Source organism: Haliaeetus albicilla, chromosome 18, assembly GCF_947461875.1.
Source record: "Haliaeetus albicilla chromosome 18, bHalAlb1.1, whole genome shotgun sequence".
Lineage (NCBI taxonomy): Eukaryota > Metazoa > Chordata > Aves > Accipitriformes > Accipitridae > Haliaeetus > Haliaeetus albicilla.
Window position 1 is genome coordinate 12,354,715 of NC_091500.1, and position 20,521 is coordinate 12,375,235.

The 20,521-nt window shown below is 43.3% G+C and overlaps 1 protein-coding gene and 1 long non-coding RNA gene across 6 annotated transcripts in view; one reads left to right on the forward strand and one right to left on the reverse strand.

Moving 5' to 3' along the window:
• Positions 1 to 6,858, reverse strand: part of VSNL1 (visinin like 1) — a 92,983-nt gene extending 86,125 nt beyond the window's left edge. For 2 of the 5 annotated variants that reach the window (XM_069805752.1, XM_069805749.1), the window contains exon 1: positions 6,708 to 6,858. The gene's annotated coding sequence lies outside the window, so the exon portion shown is untranslated. Of the gene's footprint in view, positions 1 to 5,711; positions 5,735 to 6,039; positions 6,162 to 6,707 lie in introns of those variants that run through there. The other 3 variants (XM_069805750.1, XM_069805753.1, XM_069805751.1) reach the window with 3 other exon arrangements.
• LOC138689708 (uncharacterized) lies at positions 6,286 to 12,087 on the forward strand. The gene is made up of 3 exons (XR_011328608.1): positions 6,286 to 6,456; positions 8,483 to 8,572; positions 10,532 to 12,087. It is a non-coding gene; the product is annotated as an uncharacterized lncRNA (long non-coding RNA).
• Positions 12,088 to 20,521: the final 8,434 nt, after the last annotated feature.

A 20,521-nucleotide genomic window follows, 5' to 3' on the forward strand; every position in this document is an offset into this window, starting at 1 on the left:
ATTTAAGATGTAATATTCTTTCAACTACTTCAGGGATTGACTGGCTCAAGAACTGGTAATGAAGTCCAGAACCAAGATGCAAGGTGTACATTTTAACATTAAGGATAATTAGCTATTAGAAAAGCTTAGGGAGAACTGAGATAAATTTTCCACTATCTGTGGTCTTTAAATCAAGACTGATTTACCCCCCCTCCCCCCCCCCAAAAAAAAGTATGTGTTTTATGAACAGGAGACTAGATAGAGGCATCGCCAAGTCAAATGTTATGGACTCTGCTAGACACTTGGTTAAAATTCTTATTATTCCCCTTGTAAAGTTAAACATTTAAGAATCTGAAAGCTTTCATCTCTAGAAGACGACTTCCTATTTAGCTAAAAGTTAAAACTCATTAAAGTAATTTTCATCAAAAGGTTTAGAGTCTTATATTTATTAATCTAAAAGCTCTGTAAATTACTGTCACAGCTTGTTTTCTTCCCAAGTATACTTTTTGACTTGTACAGTGCTGACAGTACATTCTTCATCAAAGTTTGAACAACCAAGGTAATCCCATTGGTTGTTATTATACTGCTTGATTCAACTCATTGGGAGTTAAACAAAATTCCACTGTTTTGTTATGCTTAACTATGGTATGAAAACACCTCCGTAGGCCAAAAAAGTTTAAATGCCGTTTGTAAGTCTTACCATCATGGATCTCAGTTTTTACGTCTTTCCATCAGTGAACTTTGAGAAAGTCTAAGTTAGTGAACAAGAAATAGGTAAAATGATTCTTTCTGGTATTTTGTAAACTATACAGTGGAGCTGCATAAAAACAATGATGCTTTTCTGAAATCATCAATTATTTAAAATTAAATCTGCTTTAAGTCAAAAGTGATTAAAGGTAATTTCAATCAAAAAGTTTAGCATCTCATATATATTAGTGTTAAAGCTATAACAATCACCATTACAGCTTGTTTTTTTCCTGCACATCGATTTAGACTCTTGTAATGCTGATTATGTAGATATTCTTCCACAAATGGCTTTGTGATAATAGAGAGATTTAAAAATTCTTTATCTTCCTAGTAGGAAATTACTTTACTATAATTATCTTAAAAGATCCACTTAATTACCTCAAAGTATCACTTTTCATGACTTCAAAAATTGTAGGTTGTTGACAAACTAAAGAATGTAGCAAACTCTTGCTTTTTCAAAACAGTGGAACTGGGGAAGTTGTAATATGTTCTGTTAAATTTGTACAGTCTGGGATTGAAAATGTGACTTAATGGGGTTTGTTCCAGGCAGAAAGTCTTCAGTAATATCTGTAATACTTCTTCCTTTGTCCTTGATATCAGAATTTCAGAATACATCATGATTAGGTCAACAAAAGATGCATTTGTCATCTCACTCCCAGCGAACACTGTTTATTTCAATTAACTGTGGTTTTCCAAGTTATTTTACAAAACATATTCTGTTCTTTACCCTCCTCAGGGGAATAATCACAAAGAAAAACAGCTTGATGTTTTTATAAACACATCAGCGAAATTGAGTATCAAGTGATTTCTATCTTTTCTTCTCCTTCAACTGCCTCCTTGAAATGACTTTTTACAAGTCTTAGCTATGAGACCATCTCTAATAGTCTGCCTTAATTTCCTACTTGTGTGTTATTGTCCTTTGGGTCATATTCGTATCTAAATGTGGAAAAGCTCCTGAAAGTAGAGACCCTGCGGATAATGTCCACATAAAGTTTAAAACACAAATTGAAAAAATACATATATATTCTTAGCAACTTAAATCATAACTTAAAAAGCAATATGGATTTGAAGCACTACCTGGAGATTTTGTATTCCACGAACAACCATCCTTTTTATCATCTGTTTCATTAACTTTGAAAAGGATTGTAACTATTACTCTGAGAGCAATAGTATAAAATTCAAAAGGTAAGATTCTTTCTTTCTATGAATAAAGACAAGAGTTGGAGCCGAGGTAGGAAAGCGCCTCCCTGTGATGGAAGCCCATCTGGATCCTTACATCTTACAGAACTACATATACACAGAGCCTCCCCTATTCATGCTGTATTCCTGCATCATGCTGTATTCCTGTATCAGACAACGCTTTCAGCAATGCCACACAGAGAAACTATAGAGTAAGTCATGATCTTTCCCAAGGATTAAGGGAAATAAACAGTGAAGAAGATAACTGATAAAGAGAAAAGCAATACAAAGATGCAATTAAGGCAGAAAAAGATCACAGAAGAAACGAAATTATACTCCAAAGGAAGAAAGAAAAAGGCCAAGGATGTATAGCATAGCAAAAGGTATGTAAATGCAGTAACGGGGACCCACAAGAAAATGGGGACAGATAAAACGGTTTAGGCTCATTACCGTGAAGTCTGAGTCAAAATTAGGCATGAGGAATAATGCAGGAAGACCACACAGTTGCTCTTCTCTATTGGTGTAAGACAAAAATCAAAGGAAAGTACAGAATCCACTGGCAATCAAAACCACTCTAAAACAAGCTTCTTTCTAGACCACTCTAATGACAAATCCACACTGGTAAAACAATATGCATTCAAAACAAAGGGATGAAGACCAGTGCTGAAAATGTTTGACATCACAGACAAGGAACACAGTTTCTCATGATAAGTGCTATGTGTTTCAATTCCAACTACTTTAAAAACAAATTTGCCTATCGCATTTGAAATTTTGTAACTCTAATTTCAATTACTGTACATTGCTGTTTAATTCACAATGAGAGGATGAGCCAGCATGATTTACCAAAGTGACATAAACTTCTGGAAATCCACAGGAATTTGCAAAATTCACAGAACTTAATACCTAAAATACAAGCGTGAGGCACAGATATAATACAAAAAACTCAGGAATGCACAGTGCAGCCAGACATAAAATTAAAATTCCAAAACTGAAAAGAGAACCAGAACAGCAGCTTGAAAAGTAAACAGTTTCGGAAGCTCCCGTAACAAAGTCCACCGTATTCATGTGTTGTGTTAGAAGGAATCTGTATTATTAGATTTAGATCCTGCCTGCAGCTATATTGAGAGTACAGGCAAAAAGGAAACTCAAGAGGGCTAGAGTATACCATCCCAGGGCTATACGAGGGCCATACCATCCCAACACACTGACAAGAGAAGAAATGGAGCTGCAGGAGCGTGGTACTACAGCCCATTCCCCATGCCCTCGAGTGGGACCATGCTGGAAGAAGGCAGGCCGGGACCCCCCGCACACCCCGGGACACACTGCCACCAACAGGATGTCGCACCCCGGGACACGTGCGGTGCCTTTTCCGAACAGCACCAAAGCCAGCTTCATTGCATCGCTTCCATCCTGCGCAGCCAGTCCGATTTCTGCCAGCTGAACCAGCAGCCTTCTGTTCTGCTCTGCTCCGCTCTGCCCTGTCCTACCCCATCACATCCCAAGGCTTTGCCTTACCATTCTGGCCAGAGCATAATCCTTCTTCTGGTGGGTACTGCGGTGGGATATCAGCTGTGACTCTTGTGGTATATTACATCAGGGGAGTGCCCATGGGGAACTGTACAACAGGACTGACAGCAGCGGGGACACCGCTGGCATTTGCTCTGCGGTTGTGAGATTACGTAATGCTGGGACAGTCTGAAGCAGATGTCGCTCGACAACACAGCTCATGTGCTGTCAACAGCTGGACGTTCCAGAACACGAGGCATGTTGAAAAATCGGCGGCATAATTCTACGTACGGGTATGCATTTGTCTGGGGCAAGAAGACAGGGCAACCTAGAAAACTGATTAAGTATTGCAGTTCTATGTCAGAAAAGTTTGTGGCTAAACTCCTTTTGAGCCCAACAAGATAAGGATTCAGCCCTTAATTAAAATAATGAAGATTAAGAATACATTTCCTTATTTTTCCTTGACAGCAGCATGAGCCCAGACCACTTTATGCTTTATTTGAATGGAGAAGCAAAATGTAATTAAAGTTTTAATTAAAATTGATCACAGTCCACAAACCTGAAACGGATAGTGCAGTTCTAACACTGTACTGGAAAACCTTTCAAGTAAACCGATGCTCTTAAATGAACTGTGTTCTTTAAAAAAAAAAAAAAAAAAAAGGCATTCTGTCAAGTTAAAGGGTAGTGAAAACTGAGTCTGAAAATGTGTCATAGAAATGAAACTACTGGTAAGAATGTATTCTGAAAGGGCCAGTGAATAGCTATTTTACACAGACTGAGCTTCCTCACGTACTTATTTTTCTCTGAATGTAAGGAATCTGTTCCTTACCATATTCCAGTTAGTAAATATGTGCATCTTTTTCTTCTTCATAAAGAGGTGGCAGTACCTCTGAGAGCTGAACTTTCTAATATATGAAGGAAGAGAATGCCTATCCACAGACACGCTCGCTACAAAATATTGCTGAAAATATTTTGCCGGCAGAATTGTTGGGAGAAGTACCTGTATCTCTTGAACGCATCTGTTACATTAACATCTTCTGTACGAGAACATGGAATTTATTCATACATTTGGCCTTTCGCTAATTGGCCAAGGCTCTGGCGTTCAAGTAATCACATTTCAGTTTTAATGAAAAGGGCAGGTTTTTTAATTACCCTGTTATCTGCACGCTTTCTTTGTCAGCCGAAAAGCCTGGCGGTGTAGGTAATCGCCGCCCCCCTCCCCCGGCCTTGCTGCGCTGTTTCGGGCGATGCGGGATTTGGGAGCGCGGCTCCCCCCCCCCCCCCCCCGCGGCGGTACCTCCGCAGCGGGCGGGCGCTCCGGCTGCCCCGAGGGCTCCGCACGGCCGGGATCGGGATCGGGATCGGGACCGGGACCGGGACCGGGGTCGAGGTCGAGGTCCCCCTCCCCGCCCTAGGAAGGCGGAGAGCCCCGTCCCACCTCCCAAAAGCCCCCGAGCGGGCTCCTCCAGGGGCGGGGAGGGAGGGTCTGCGGTTGCATAAGAACAAGCTCCCCCCCCCCCCCCAAAATCTCCGACCGTTTCTCCCCACGTCGGAGGCCGGAGCAGCCAACCCGGGCTGGGACAAGGCAGGGGAGCGCCGGGGTGGGGTGGGGGGGAACACACCCCAGCTGAGGAAAGGCTCGTGGGGCTGGGGGCAGGATGCCGAGGGAATTGGGGGGGACGCACCTTGCGGGTGGCTTCGTGCAAGGAGGGGCCCGCCCGGCTGCGGGGGGGGGGGGGGGGTGTTCCCCTTTGGGGGGACCCTGGGGGGGGCTGGGGACACCCCCGGAGGGGAGGAGGACGCCTTGGACTCGGGAGTGGGCTGTGCGGGAGGGAAGGCGGCGCTGGGGGGACGGGGGACGGGGACGGAGCCTTCCAGCAGCCCCCGCCGGAGCCGGCGGCGGGAAGCCCGCCCCGCTCCGCCCGGCGCAGAGCCCCGGTGTCCCGGGGAAGCGTCCCCGCCGCAGCGCCGTGCCCGCCGCGCTCCCCCGGCACCGCGCTACCGGGATCCGGCCCTTCCCCGGGGGGGGGGGGGTAGTAGGGAAGAGGGACGGAGAAGCAGCCCCCCCGGGGCACCGGCAGGCATGCGCCCCCGCCGCGCACACAGCGCACCCCCCCGGGGGCAGACAACTCGCTTTCGAGTGGGGCTTGCGCGCAAAGTTGGGCCGGCCAGGCTGCCCCCCCCCCCCCCGCCCGCCTCCCCCCTTCCGCGGCCGCGCAGAGCCCCCGCACCCCTCTCCGCTCGGGTCAGCGCGGAAAACGCCTCGCTTTCCCCCACGGCCGCTCACGATGTGGCTCGACCTGCTCCTCCTTTTGTTTTGATCTCTGGGAATTAATTTCTCTCTCCCGTCGCCTCCTTTCCCTCCTCCTCCTCCTCCCGCTTCTCACGCCTTCGTGTGGGAAATGACTGGGATCGCACACCAGCTTTTGTTATCTCCTCCCACCTCCATTTTCACTCCGGCTGATGCCCAAGTACACAGCGGGAGCGCGGCACCTCCACCCCGCACCCCCCCGGCGGGGCGAGGCGAGCGCACCCGCCTGCAAATGCAACCCGAGGCTTGCCCTGCGAACACCTCCCAGGTTAAAGGAAATCAAATAACAAAGGGGGGGAAGAAAAAAAATCTCTTACGGGCAGTAAGAGTATGAATACGGCGATCGCAAGGATGGGGAGCACTTCTGCCTTCCCAGTGGGTGTGATGACCTTGCGAGGACTGCTCCTGCTCTTCGGTTTCGCACGCTCTTTTTTTTTTTTTTTCCCTACTAGAAAAAAATAACGACCTTTTCGCTCTCTCTTTTCAAACGAGCAAGAACGGCAAAGACTTCCACGTTCACCAAAACATGTCCTAAGCGCAAACTGTTAAGCGGCAGATCAATGCCTCCTTTTGATGCTGTCGGCGCCGGTATCCGGATCGATGCGGGATTCGGTGCCTTAACCTCGCAACAGTTCACGGCAAACCGCTGCGGACACGCTTTCCCTCCGTCTCGCCCGCGAAACAACTCCCGCACGCCGAGCCGACAAGACCAACCGCGCACGTCAACTTTCCCGGTGAGGACGATCCCCGAGGAGCGGCCGCGCTGACCGCACCGGCCCCGGCAGCCCCCGCCTCAGCCCCCGCCGCCCTCCCCGGGAGGAAAAGCCCCGCGCGGGCCACCCCCAGACCCCGACCCCGGCCCCGCCGCCCGGCGGGCAGCCCGGCAAAGGTTCCCGCCCGCACCTCGCCCGGCGGGGCGGCCGCCGAGCCCGGAGCTCCGCCGGTTTATCCCCGCCGCCGCCGGCGGCACCCGGGGCGCACTTACAGAGGGCGCCGAGAGCTGTCCGCGCTGCGGAGGAGGGCGCTGGGCCGCGGGGTCCCGCCGGGGTGCTGGGGCCGGAGGGACGGCGGCTCGGTGCGCGCTCGCCCGCCGCTCGCGCCGCAGCTCACTCCGCGCCGCCGCCGCCGCCGCCGCCGCCGCGCGCGCCCCCGCTCCGCCCCGCGCGCCGCCCGCCCGCCCCGCACTGCAGACCGCCGCCCCGCGCACGCCCCGCGCACGCGCCGCCCCCGCGCCCCGAGCATGCGCGCGGCCGCCCGCCCGCCCGCCCAGCCGGCCGCCGCCGCCGCGGGCGTGAGGGAGAGGGAGCGCGGGCGCGGCGGGTCGAGGCGTCGCCTTGGCGGGGAGGGAGGGCGAAAGGGCGGGAGGGGAGAGGGGAAGCCCCGGGGGCGGGCGGAACGGGGCGGGGGGGGCCGGGAACCCGTGGGGAGAGGGGGCAGGACCCCCCCGCGGGGGGGGCCGGGGCTGCCGCCTCAGCGGGGTGGCCTCGGCGTCGCTCCCGCCCGCAGCGTGCCCGGGCGCTGCCGGCGGCCGGCGTCGTCCCCCGCCGTCACGCGTGGCCTTGCCTTGGGGGCTGCGCTCCAGCCGGCGGGGTTTTTATCCAGCCGGTGGAGCCGTCCGTGACCGCACCGCGTGCGGGGACACCGCCGTGCCGCGCCGGCTGCTCGTGGGTTGAGGGCGGTGGTATCCCACCCGCGGAGCCACCTGTAGCCATCATGCCTGCCTGGAGGCAACATCTTGCCTTGTAAGCCGCGCTTTCACGGGTGGCTCTTTTCCACACGCTTCGTACTGTAGCGTGGAAGTTAACGTGGGGTCGTCCAACTTGTGTAATGTTGTTCAGCCCTCTGATGTGAAATGCTACTGATCTCGCCCTTCGACATAAAATCCAACCGATGCTGCCCTTCCCTCGCTGTTGCCACTGTCGTCGCAGTAGTTGCTCTTCTGGCAGGAGTAAAGATGGGGGCTCTTCAGACATCGCACAGCGTATAACTGATTGGTAGGCCCCTTCTAAGGCAAAGACAGATACATGTTGACTTTCACGCGTGGCAAGTTCTGTCACTGACTGTTTACGGTCCGTAAATTAAGCATATTTTAGCATGTCCTAAGCGTAACACTAGAGAAAGGAGACGGATACGGCGAGGAAGTGAAAGGAGGGCAAAATAATGACTTATACAAAAAAGAGTATCTAAATCAAGCCATGCCCATGAGGGCAAAATAATGACATGTATAAAAAAGAGTACCTAAATCAAGCCATGCCCATTTCTGTCTTGCCACTCATCATTTCAGAAGAAAACAGAAATGTGAAGATTGTGTCATACATGATAGACAGTAGTAATTCTTAGTTTATTGTTGAAATGCCCAAACAATTCAATTATAACACAAAGTGATGTGTTCGGTATTGTACAAATACAGGGGAAGCTACAGTATTTTCACTTTGCTAATGTAGGCAATAGAATTCCTAGGTTTTCTTTGTGTGATAAGCAAAAATCACCAATTTTACACCCAGAATTACTTTTTGTGCGTAAGACAATGATTTTAAGATTTTATGGGTTTTTTAGGAATTTCCCAGTGCATTCCTCTTCCTCACTTCCTATTTTGATTTTCTATACGTGAAAAAATGCAGCCTGAAAATGCTAAAAATTTAGGTTGATTCCAGACTTAGCACAAGCAAACAGTTAGGGGGTGATTCACTTCACTGAGTATCTCTGAAATTCCTGTTTCATTTGTTCTGATTGATTTAAATTATTTTCTTTCATCTTCAGATTTTGCTACCTCATTGCTTGCTTGGCCTGCCAGATCATTAATAATCATCTTTAGCATAATGAACATTAGAGCGCTGTGGCATCTGCTTGGTAAGTTTTAACCACATCGTTCCCTCATATTTTCTGTCTCTTGTTCAGTTCTTGTTCAGTTCTTTTTGTCTTTTACCATCACAGTGCAACATTAATTCTGTGTGACCTATTTTGATGGTGTCCATATTGCAGTTACTGCATGCCTTCATCTCGTCTTGGTAGCTCTTCTAGGGGCAGCAGGGTAGCCATGGGGGTGCAGAGCTCTATGTTGGCTATAAGACCAGGTATTTACTTGGTGTCTTAGCTGGGTTTTGCTGCTGTTTCGTTCTTTCACAACTACTACCGAGGTTACAGTATCTCAGTCAGCTGGTTGAAAGCTAGCTTAGGGTTGTCTGCTGGGTGACTGGCACATATAGATGACATGCCTTTCAATATCATTAGGCGTCATCCTTTTCAAAAAGGTGCTGAGCGTTTGCTTGCCCTCAGAAAATTACACGTTGAATTTTAAAACTTTGTGGCTAAGGCACATTTTAATAGGACTTTTCATATGTCATAAATTTTTTTCATTGAATTCAGTGGCAGAATTCCCATCTGCTACAAAAAAAGTGTGGATTAAGCAGAACATACTATGTAGTGTGTTTTCATGTCCGAGCTTCCCTGTCTACATTTAGACAAGTCTTTGTAAAATCAGGTTACTTAGGCTGTGTTTTCGAATGCATTTGAAAACGTGATGCTCATTCAAAAAAAGAAGCATGCTAAGGTATTATTCTAGAAAACTTTGGCTTTTTTTTCATGTACTACATCACAGTAACAATGCAATACAAAATCCCATTTGAAAAGTAAATACACATATAAAACCTCCCCATTTGTAGTATTACTGCTTAGTCCAAAATGCCCATGAAGGAGCTTCATTTTGCTGTAAATCAACAATTTAATAAATGTTGCCTATTAAACCATGCATGGAGTTGTCATTAAAAAGGTAATAATGACATTATCAACAACTGTGCTATAATGACAAGTCTTAAGTTGTGCTGTCCTACACCATATGCAATTGCTAAACGCTTTTGTAAACTAGGTGTAAAAGTTTACCAGTTCAGACCGTTGGCATTTTCAGCCACTTAACATTAATTTTTAATCTAAGTCATTGATAATATTGTATTTTAGACTGTGGAGAATTAGATCCACTGCACTTGTTTATCATATAGATAATTGTAGGATTTTTCCTTTCTTGCTTTACAGTTCTTTGGATTTTCAAAATGAAGCTACTTGTTGCCATTTAGCAACTTTAAGTGGTTTTTGAAGCTAAAGAACAGATTGCTCATAATGGAGCTACAGCAATTTAAACAAAGCCAGGATGTGACCCAAAGTTTTCTGTTTAGTGTATGGGTTTTATTTTAGCATCAGAATGAACAGTGTAAATATAAGAATTCTTGGCTTATGAATGAATAGCACAAAAATGTAGGTACATGCTCCTTTTGCAGTCTGCCATGGCTTACATGGGTATCCTTTAGGTTTTGCTTATGCCTTTGAAAGAAGCCAGGTGATGCCTGAAGCCTCTGATCTTGTCAAGGCAGATAGATAGGCATCTGCAGAGGGAAATTCAAAATCTAGTGAAATCAAGGATCTTCCTCTCCTTTTTTCTCTCCTTTCTTTGCTCCAGAGTAGAGAATTCAGTATTAAAAGACACAGTAGTCTCTGAGTGGAGTCACTGTCTCAGCAGGTGGCTTACTGGTAATGAGATTTTTTTTTTTTTTTTTTTTTTAGCATGACCTCCTGTTTTACAGACACCAATTTAATTGGAGAATAACATTTCAGGGATTGCGTTTTCCCCTCTCCCTTTTATGCTCAATACTTGCTAAGAAAATATTTGCGTATATATGTTAAAAGAATCAACAGCAGAATAAATATAATGAGAAGGAATTTGACTCTGTATCTACATCTATAGCTGTATACTTTATGTTCCGCCAGGCCTTTTGAAGGAATGACTTCCTTTCTCCTTTCTGTGTTCCCTTCATGCAGTTTCTGCACGCTGAAATATACTTGTCTGTTATGTGGGGAACTGAAAGCAGCAATGCGGCTGCAAGGATTGGCAGAAGGGAACTGCTTCAAGGCTCTATGATTAAATGAAGCTGCTGCAACATGCTGCAGTTGGAAAAGGGTGAGATTCTTGATACTCAAGAGCAAACAACGAGTGTGACAGATTATCAGTTTCAAAATGACAGTAGATTGTCTTGCTTCTTTAATGTGCTATATATAATTATATTAAAATTACATTTTTATGTATATGTATTATCTTTCACATTCATCTCTCATTCATTTTTAAATAATGCCCCTAAGAATATAGATAAAATGTACTTTACTAATAAATCCAATTTTTCTTTTTTATGAAATGTAACGATGTTATGTATGCAGATCACTTTTGTATCTGTCAAACCAAATAATTTATAACTCAGTCTTCTTATTAATGAGATTATTGGTCTTCAATTTCTCAGGCTCACGGAATGAAATGTAAAGGAAATACCATTTATGTAACATCATCTCTGATGTTGTATAATACAGTCACAACTGGGGAGTACATGCAATGCCTAACTTTAGATACCTAAATTTGATAGCTAAATTTTTTGCCTATTTCCTTGCATTGCCTCTGGTGTCCATGAAAATGAAGAGAAGCCCTGACAAGGTGATTCAGACCAGGAACCTGGCTACCAAGAGTCAAGAAAAAATGTATTTATGTTTAGGCACCTAAATGAAGTGTCTAAAGCTAAATGGCACGAGCCCAGGTTCCACTCCACTAGGCTGTTTACCACAGAAGCTGTTCCAGTTGTTGTTCTTAAGTGAGGCATTTGCTCAAGTGGAAGTAAAAGGTTGACGTTCTGGACCTGAGAAATACAAGCTTGAGGTAAATAATGGGTGTTTAGAAGGATAGGAATGACAAAACATAGAAGCATTTCATTTTCTACAAATGTCCTAAACATAGCATCATGCTTTCCTCTGCCATTTAGCTCAAGGCAGAACTCTTACATATACAAAATAATTCCTGTGAAGTCAAAATGATCATGCAGTCTTGAGCTGTTCCAAGAGGGCTTTGTTTGCTTATTTGATCCACGAGTGATTGTCCTTAGCTAAAATATTGCAATAGTGACATGTAAAAAATTGGAAGGCAGCTATAGAAATAATAGTAAATAATAAAGGAAATAAAAATAAAGGAAAAGTCCACAAATTACAGATAGGTTAGCAGATTTATTAATAATGAAATACTTAGTTGTACCAACACACATCAAAACAAGCAAGATGCTACCTACCCTTTTTTTGGACACCAGATTATCTTAGTCTGTTTGCTTGCATTTTTGTTTATTATTTTTATTACCAATGTTTGTTGTACAGTTCTGTATGATTAATAATACACTTCTGTGCTGTGATACGAATGTAGTTTCTACTAAAAAATGGCGGGTAGGGTAGAAGGAGAATAAAGGTTGCAGCAGGACTGTTTACTTGCTTGTGGACAAAATGTACTCAAATCTTGTGGACATGTAGGTAGGTATCTTTTTATAATTAAACTGCACTGTGAGACACGATGACTTCTCATAATAGTCTTTATTTCAGAAGTAATACTTTTTAATATAATCTGGTTTGAGAAAACAGCAGTGAATCAGCACTTCTGGACTATAATCGCAAAAGCAGGATGTACTGCTAAGAGTGGAGATACATCTCAGAAAGTAGGCTACTGGACATAAAATAAGTTCAAAACCAACAGACAGAAGTGCTCATCAAATAAAAGAGATGTTAAACAAAACATTGAAAAATTATTTCATAATTCCATTTGCAATGAAATCCTTCCATCTGTAACACGAAGTTGTCTTTTTCTGTTTCTATTAACCCCTAAAATAAGTGCCAGTCCTCTACACATACCTTTCTAATTGCCAATATCTCTATTTGTCAAAATCATTCTGCTGCTTCTCTCCCCAAAATAGATTGCACAGCATCTAGTCTGGTACCTGGTGTCAGAGATGTCAGCTTAAGAAAAGCTTATCAAAAGCAAAGCAGTTACACATTGTTTCTTTCACGAGAATGCCTCCCCTTCTAGTAGTTTCAAGTTTAGGAACCTGCAGAGCTGGAGCATACATTTGGATCAGAATACTTAACAGGCGCTGATGAGCTTCTTAGTCATTAATTTATCATTTTTAAGTAATCTATATCTGTGGCTTCTGTAACTTCCTTTTGCAGTGAGTTCCACAATTAACTGTGCTTCAGATATGTGAAAAAAATATTCACCGATACCATTAATACAGAACCCGTTTTTCACATTCAGTGGTGAAAAATGTAGTGCCACACTGAAAACAAGCTGTGTGATATCAGCATATTAATTTGAAGTAACTTTGAAAATACAAATCTATAAATATTTATTAAAATACATATTATAAAAATATAAGAAATATTAACACTGAGCTAACTGTACTGATTTTCATTCTTTTCTATCTGATAAAAAGGAGAAGAAAACAACCACTTTTTAAGCTTGTAAATATGCCTGTAGCATATTGCATCACCATGTGTGCTTGCTGCAGAATTCAAGGGCCTTCCCCCAAAGTCAGACCTCAGGGAGCACCTGGGGTATGCATGTACTGATGGATTATTATATTTGTTGGGGAAGATGAAGAGGGGTGGTGTTCAGAACCTGCCTTCTAAAACTCTTAAGAGCTTGAAAACCCTTTATCTGTGAGAACCATCCTAGGTGGTTTAGCCCTACTTCAGATACTGTTATGAAGTGTTTCTGCTTCCCTGAGCCTTCCTGAATAACTCCTCCTCCCTTCTGAAGCCCTGTGGTTAGCCCTTATTGTTAAAATTCCATGCATTCTGTCTTCCCTCTCAGATGCCTGTCTGACTGTCCTGCATCACTGTTTACTCCTTCATCCCTGGAATCTACCATGCTCTCTGCTGCATTGAATAACCCGTTACCTGGGGCAGAAGCCCTTTTCCAGAATGGCTGGTTGCTCCAAGAGGAGGGTTGTGCCAAAAAATAAGAGAGGGTAGCTGCATACAAATGGTATTTTACAGTTCAAATGTGGCTTACCATCTTATGTAAGGAAAGAGAATTTTAATATTTTTACTTGTGTTTGTGATTTGTTTAGCACTGATAGGAAAGTAAACTAAGCAAAAGGGGGAACAGTCTGGTGTGGCTGTCATAAACAAATGATTCTGTAGCAAGCCAGAACACTTCAAACAAATGCAGCAGATACTTTGCAAAACTTGTCTCAAATAAGCATTATCAACTTTTCTAGCTATGTTTATCATTCTGTGGTTGCCTGAGATACCTATGTATGATTAATGAAAAATATTCATGCATTATTCCATGCACTTGTTAGCTTATCCAAATTAGGTATCACATAGCAATAAGAAATGTTTGCTATGTGCATAAAATCTTTTTTCATTTTAACATGGATTTTTATTTATTTTTAACAATTTGGTAGTTTATTTCATGTTATACAGTACTGTACACTGTACAATTAATCTTCCTCCATTTTTCAGTTTCTTTACTGATCATGATTTTTGTACCCATAAGTATCTTCTGCTTGATGTCTAAATTACTGGTCAGCATACTTCAAGTCATTCCCGGGTGCTGTTTCATTAAATAATGAGGCCATTAGTATTTGTAATTTGGGAGGTGAACCAAAAATCATGGAGTAAGTTGAAATTAATTTAAAATCAACTCACTGCGAAAAAAAGATTGCCCCTAGCTCATTATTATATGATTGCAGGCTGCTTCTAAGTAGTGTATTGTAATATAACACTGTACCACAATGAACAGCAAAGAAATGAAAGCAATATTGAGTTGGATGAGTTTTAATAAACCCAGAAAGTAATAGAGACCTTAGACTAGATATTTTAACTTACCATTATTTATAATATCTTTTCATGAGGTTTAACAAGGTCTAGGGAAATGCTGAGTATATTTTACTTCATGTAATCATAGAATGATAGAACGGTTTGTGTTGGAAGGGACCTTAAAGAACACGGGCGGGGACACCTTCCACTAGACCAGGTTGCTCCAAGCCCCATCCAACCTGGCCTTGAACACTGCCAGGGATGGGGCAGCCACAGCTTCTCTGGGCAACCTGTGCCAGTGCCTCACCACCCTCACAGTGAAGAACTTCTTCCTTACATCTAATTGTTGTAGTTTCAGCCCAGCCACCACCAAAGCACCAGGAGGGCGCTCCCTCCTCCCTCCTCCTCCCTGCCCGCTCTGGTGGGATGGGGAAGGGAATCAGAAAGGAGAAAAAAAGAAGGTAGAACCTTGTGGGCTGAGATAATGACAGTTCACTGGGACAACACAAGAAGAGAAATTACAATAATAACAATAGTACAAATAAAAGAATATACAAAACGAGTGATGCACAGTGCAATTACTCACCACCCGGGACCTGACACTCTGCCACTTCCCCTGCTGTGATACCACCCGGACCCCAGCCGGTTCCCTGGTTATATACTGAGCATGACGTCACATGGTATGGCATAACACCTTGGCTAGTTCGGGTCAGCTGTCCTGGCTGTGCCCCCCCCAGCTTCCTGTGAAAACTCTATCCCAGCCGAATCCAGGACTCTAATCTAAATCTATCCTCTTTCAGTTTAAAGCCATTACCCCTTGTCCTACTACTACTTGCCTTTGTAAAAAGTCCCTCCCCATCTTTCCTATAGGCCCGCTTTAGGTACTGGAAGGCCACTATAAGATCTCCCCGAAGCCTTCCCATCTCCAGGCTGAACAACCCCAGCTCTCTCAGCCTGTCTTCATAGGCGAGGTGCTTCAGCCACCTGATCATCTTCGTGGCCCTCCTCTGGACCCGCTCCAACAGGCCCATGTCCTTCTTATGTTGGGGGCCCCAGAGCTGAACGCAGGACTGCAGGTGGGGTCTCACCAGAGCGGAGCAGACTGGGAGAATCACCTCCCTCGACCTGCTGGCCACGCTGCTTTTGATGCAGCCCAGGATACGGTTGGCTCTCTGGGCTGCAGACACACATTGCCAGGTCATGTTGAGCTTCTTGTCAACCAACGTTCCCACGTCCTTCTCCTCAGGGCTGCTCTCAATCCATTCTCTGCCCAGCCTGTATTTGGGCTTGGGATTGCCCTGACCCATGTGCAGGACCTTGCACTTGGCCTTGTTGAACTTCATAAGGGTGGCATGGGCCCACCTCTCCAGCCTGTCAAGGTCCCTCTGGATGGCATCCCTTCCCTACAGCACATCGACCGCACCACACAGCTTGGTGTTCTCAGCAAACTTGCTGAGGGTGCACTCAACCCCACTGTCCACATCATCGACAAAGATGTTAAACAGCGCTGGTCCCAATACCGACCCCTGAGGAGTGCCACTCGTCACTGGTCTCTACTCAGGCATCGAGCCGTTGACCACAACTCTTTGAGTGCAACCATCCAGCCAATTTATCATCCACTGAGTGGTCCATCCATCAAATCCATGCGTCTCCAATTTAGAGACAAGGATGTCATGTGGGACAGTGTCAAATGCTTTGCACAAGTCCAGGTAGATGACGTCTGTTGCTCTCCCCTTATCCACCAACACTGTAACCCCGTTGTAGAAGGCCACCAAATTTGTCAGGCACGATTTGCCCTTACTGAAGCCATGTTGGCTGTCACCAGTCACCTCCTTACTTTCCATGTGCTCTAGCATAGTTTCCAGGAGGATCTGCTCCATGATATTGCCAGGCACAGACGTGAGACTGACTAGCCTGTGGTTCCCTGGGTCTTCTTTTTTTCCCCTTTTAAAAATGGGGGTTATGTTTCTCCTTTTCCAGTCAGTGGGAACTTCCCCAGACTGCCAAGAATTCTCAAATATGATGCATAGTGGCTTAGCCGCTTCATCTGCCAGTTCCCTCAGGGCCTGTGGATGCATCTCATCAGGTCCCATGGACTTGTGCATCTCCAGGGTCCTTGGACCCATCAGTCCTGATTTTTTGAGCAATAATTTGTCTTTCCAGATTAGAAGTGTCAGATCAGTGGCTAAAAAATGTCTCTATAACACACTTGTCATCCATTGCCTTGGGTACTTTTAAAAATAATTTTATAAGGAAAATATTTACCCTGAGGCTGTTCTAAGAAAAAAGAGCTAATATCCTCCCAGTTAAAAATCTGTAAGCATAAATATTTTCCAAATAACTGCAGAAGAACTGAGTAGGTGTATGAAAACAGCAAATCTATTTAGACCTGTTCCCTTTATTTTACTATACTTCGGCATACATTGTTAGACAAAGATTCATCATACCCTGTACACATACAGTAGGATGTGAATGTGTTTATGTCATGTATATTGGCTAGAGAGATCCTTTCTTCACATTTCTTCAGAACCTTAACCATGAGTTTTCCATCAGCTGATTACAACATAAAATTCCTGTGCTCTTAACTAGTTTTCTTAGGAAGGGACAAGATGGAGGAGGGATGCAGTTCTTCATTCCTTTTGCTCTGAAGAGCTGTCCACTAATAAATTCAGAGCATGTTCTACTCTCTCATTTCCAAGTACAGCAACTCTGCAGGCATGCACAATCTAGAAACTCAAGAGGAAGCCCAGGCGGCTCAGCCTAAATGTCTGTTCCAAGCATCAGTCTCAGTGAAGATAACGTTTCCCCCTGTGATCCTGCTGAGCTTGCCTGGTGGAAAAGTGACAGCTTGACTATTGGTTAACAGTCAATAAAAAAATAGCGTTGGTTAAAAGACATACCTGTGCTTCATAATGCTATTCCAGATAGAGACACCTAATCCTGAATGAGCTTACGTAGGTTCCAGCAGGAATAGGATAGTCATGCTAATGCATTCCTGTGTCCAGATTTATTTACCCCCTGGTCCAACTGCTTCCTGTATGCAAATTTTTTTAAAGTTCATGACCTTGCATTCTGGAGTGCAGTTCATTACACAGTCTTTTGTTGCATTATTTTCTCTCTGGCCTTTTCTGAAGCAATACTTCACTAACTTCCCAAATGATTAACATCTAATTGCAAACACATGGGCTAAGATATACTTAACCAAATTTAGACATTGGAGTAGCCCTCTACATTTGAGTTAGCCACACTGTGTTGCCAGTATAGTCAGTTGAAACAAATAGGCATTTTTAATCGTTTATCTCTTCCTAAACAGCCAAAATACTTGAGATTAATGTCAGCCCAGAACTGCCTATTTTTTCGCACTGTCTATAAAAGGAACCTTGAGTGGTTAGCTCAGATGCAGATGTCCTAAATTAGGTTACATGAAAAGCACCCTGTAGTTTTCAGACTGATAAGAAATATCACTAATTGTAAAAATGGCAGTCCTAGTGCTCGAATCTGTGGGATCTACACTGCTGACCCAGTTGCTTCACTGCTGAATTTGCATTAATTTAGATTATATTTCCTCTTCTGCAGACATAATGTATTTTAGAAAACACAGGGAGAGCCAGTCCATGTGCCATCATTTGAGTCCAATAATTTGTTAATCAGTACTCTGGTTTTAATCTTATCTTTTAGATAAGTTCGGTAAGAAATGGGTAATAGATCAGTTGCAGATTTACCTCTTGGACCTACAGCATTTTGATCTTTCAGCAGTTTAAATGGCAATAATATTGTACTTAATTTAATCTTTAGTATAAAGAAATTGCCTTTACTGAAAATCATTTTACACTCCCTCTGTAGCTGGGGAGATACCACCACATGGCAACACATCTTTTCTGTCTTAGAGACTTAGAAGAATCACCATCTAGGTGAGAGTATCCCACATTGGACATTTAACTTTTAAATTACAGAAGTGAGGTGATAATTAGCTACCCAGTGGAAGGGCCCAGAGTTTAGAGCTCATTTGTTTATTACTGGGATGATCCCTTTTAGGTGCAATATCCTAAGAAATCAGTGGTTTAGGTTTTAATATCATATTGTGTTCTAGATTCCTTGTCTTTGCAAAACACCTAGTAATTCATGATCCTTCACTCTGATGCCATTTCGAACTAATGATAGACTAATAAGTGTTTTGTCCCATTTAATTTAATGCAAACAGTAGTGTAACTAAGATTCTGCTGTTTCTCTTGAGAAATTTATCTTATGGTCTGTGTTGTATAAATGTGGGTTAGTATATATACATAATTTGTGTATGTATATGCAACTACACACATATACACACACAAAACGTTAAATCTACATTATTTACTGCCCAGTCTCATGTATTAAATGATTTATTGTCTTCTTTACAAAATTAGTTTATAAAATTTTTAGGTTGTTACTTACCTGCCTCTTAGTTGCTTTTTAGGCAGATGGGTAGTGTGATTTTTTTTAGCCTTTCTATGGAATGGTCCCTTTTACCAATTTGTTGATGTTTAACAGGACATCTGAGCTATTTCATAGATGTTTAATCAGCTTTCTTTCTTCATCTTGAGTCTATTCTAAATTTCTATCCATAGTTGAAGTGGGGATTGAATGTATGGGTTTTGTAAAGACGTACATAACTGTCAGTTTAATGTATACCTGTGTCTAAAGAATGCATTTTATATAAAATTGTATAAATGTACATCACTATGCTATACAATAATAAATATACTAATTTAATATGAGTATAAAAACTATATATATTTAACTAGTTTATCTTTTATGTGAGAATGATGCTGGCTGATCAGTTTACAAGATACTTCATAATAAAGAAATGCCTGCAGTCTTTCTTGCATCATATGTTGATAGTTGACCATGTTTAAGATTGGGCCAAGCAGGAGCTGAAAGCTATCTAATTTTGTAGTTGTTCCACATGAACTTGAAGAAAAAGCTCCGTGTTCTCAAAGAATTTCCCCCCACACCCCCCAAGGCCTTTATTGAACACAATTTTCTGATTTCTATACTTGAAAAAAGAACATTAAATTCTTTCTGCATTTATGGACCCAATAGACTTTGTTCAATTTCTTTTTCCTCCACCCATAATTCCTTTTTTTTTTTTTCTAAGGCTGTGAAAAACATTTAAAAGGGAGATTTTGATCAAAATAATTAACGGATCTCTATTCATACCATGAGTATTACTGAAATTCCATATCTCTTTCAAACTAGCAACACCTGAATATATGAAATAGATTAGAAAGAATAATTGCTGAATTTAAAAGCAAACTGCTTATTAAATCAACACAGTCCAGCAATTGTTTTAGCAAACAGTCAGTGTGGAAACCATTTACCAGTTGCTAGGATGTCTCATTTATAGTGTTGACCTTCAGATATATCAAATCACTACATGCTGTGAAAGAGTGGAGAGGAATAGCCTACCTGCCTGTATGCTATGCCTGATTCCTGGGGCTTGCTGAAGACAGATACAATGCTCTTGCAATTTACAGCAGTGTCAGCAAAGCCCGGGATCACAGGAAGATACACTCCCATCCAGCCCACTCACCAGGATGGGCAGAACTGAGTGCTGATGAATGGACATTTTATCCCTCTGTTTGCCTGCTTTAGGTACTTTTTCTTCCTTTGAGTGTTTTTCTGTGTCTGTGGAGAAGAAGATTTTGTAAATAAATACATGTGTATAAATTAACACTGTAACTACAGTGTGACTTCATGGTATATGTCAGAAAGTATCTTATACATGAAGCTGTATGAACAAAGGGCTGCTACTCTTTTCAAGATAATGAGAAAAACCAGTGATTGTTATTATAATAACCTGTTGTCTGATTGTTGAAGCTTTAAAGAAATAAAAAGGAAGAATTCTGTATTGTTTTTATGTTGTAGAACCTAAACAGTGCCTAACAGTGGCATTTTACACTCTTCCCTTTGTAAAAGTAAAAATACATTTTACTTAATTTTATTTATTTTGTCTTTATTTTTAACAGGTAGAGGATTGCTCATATTAATGGTCACATAACATTTTTTTATCATCACTCACATTCTTTAACACATCACGTTATTCATTTATTCATGTTATTCAGACCGAGCGGATGAGGCCCTCTATAGACAGATAGCAGCAGCCTCACGTTCACAAGCCCTGGTCCTCATGGGGGACTTCAACCACCCCAATAT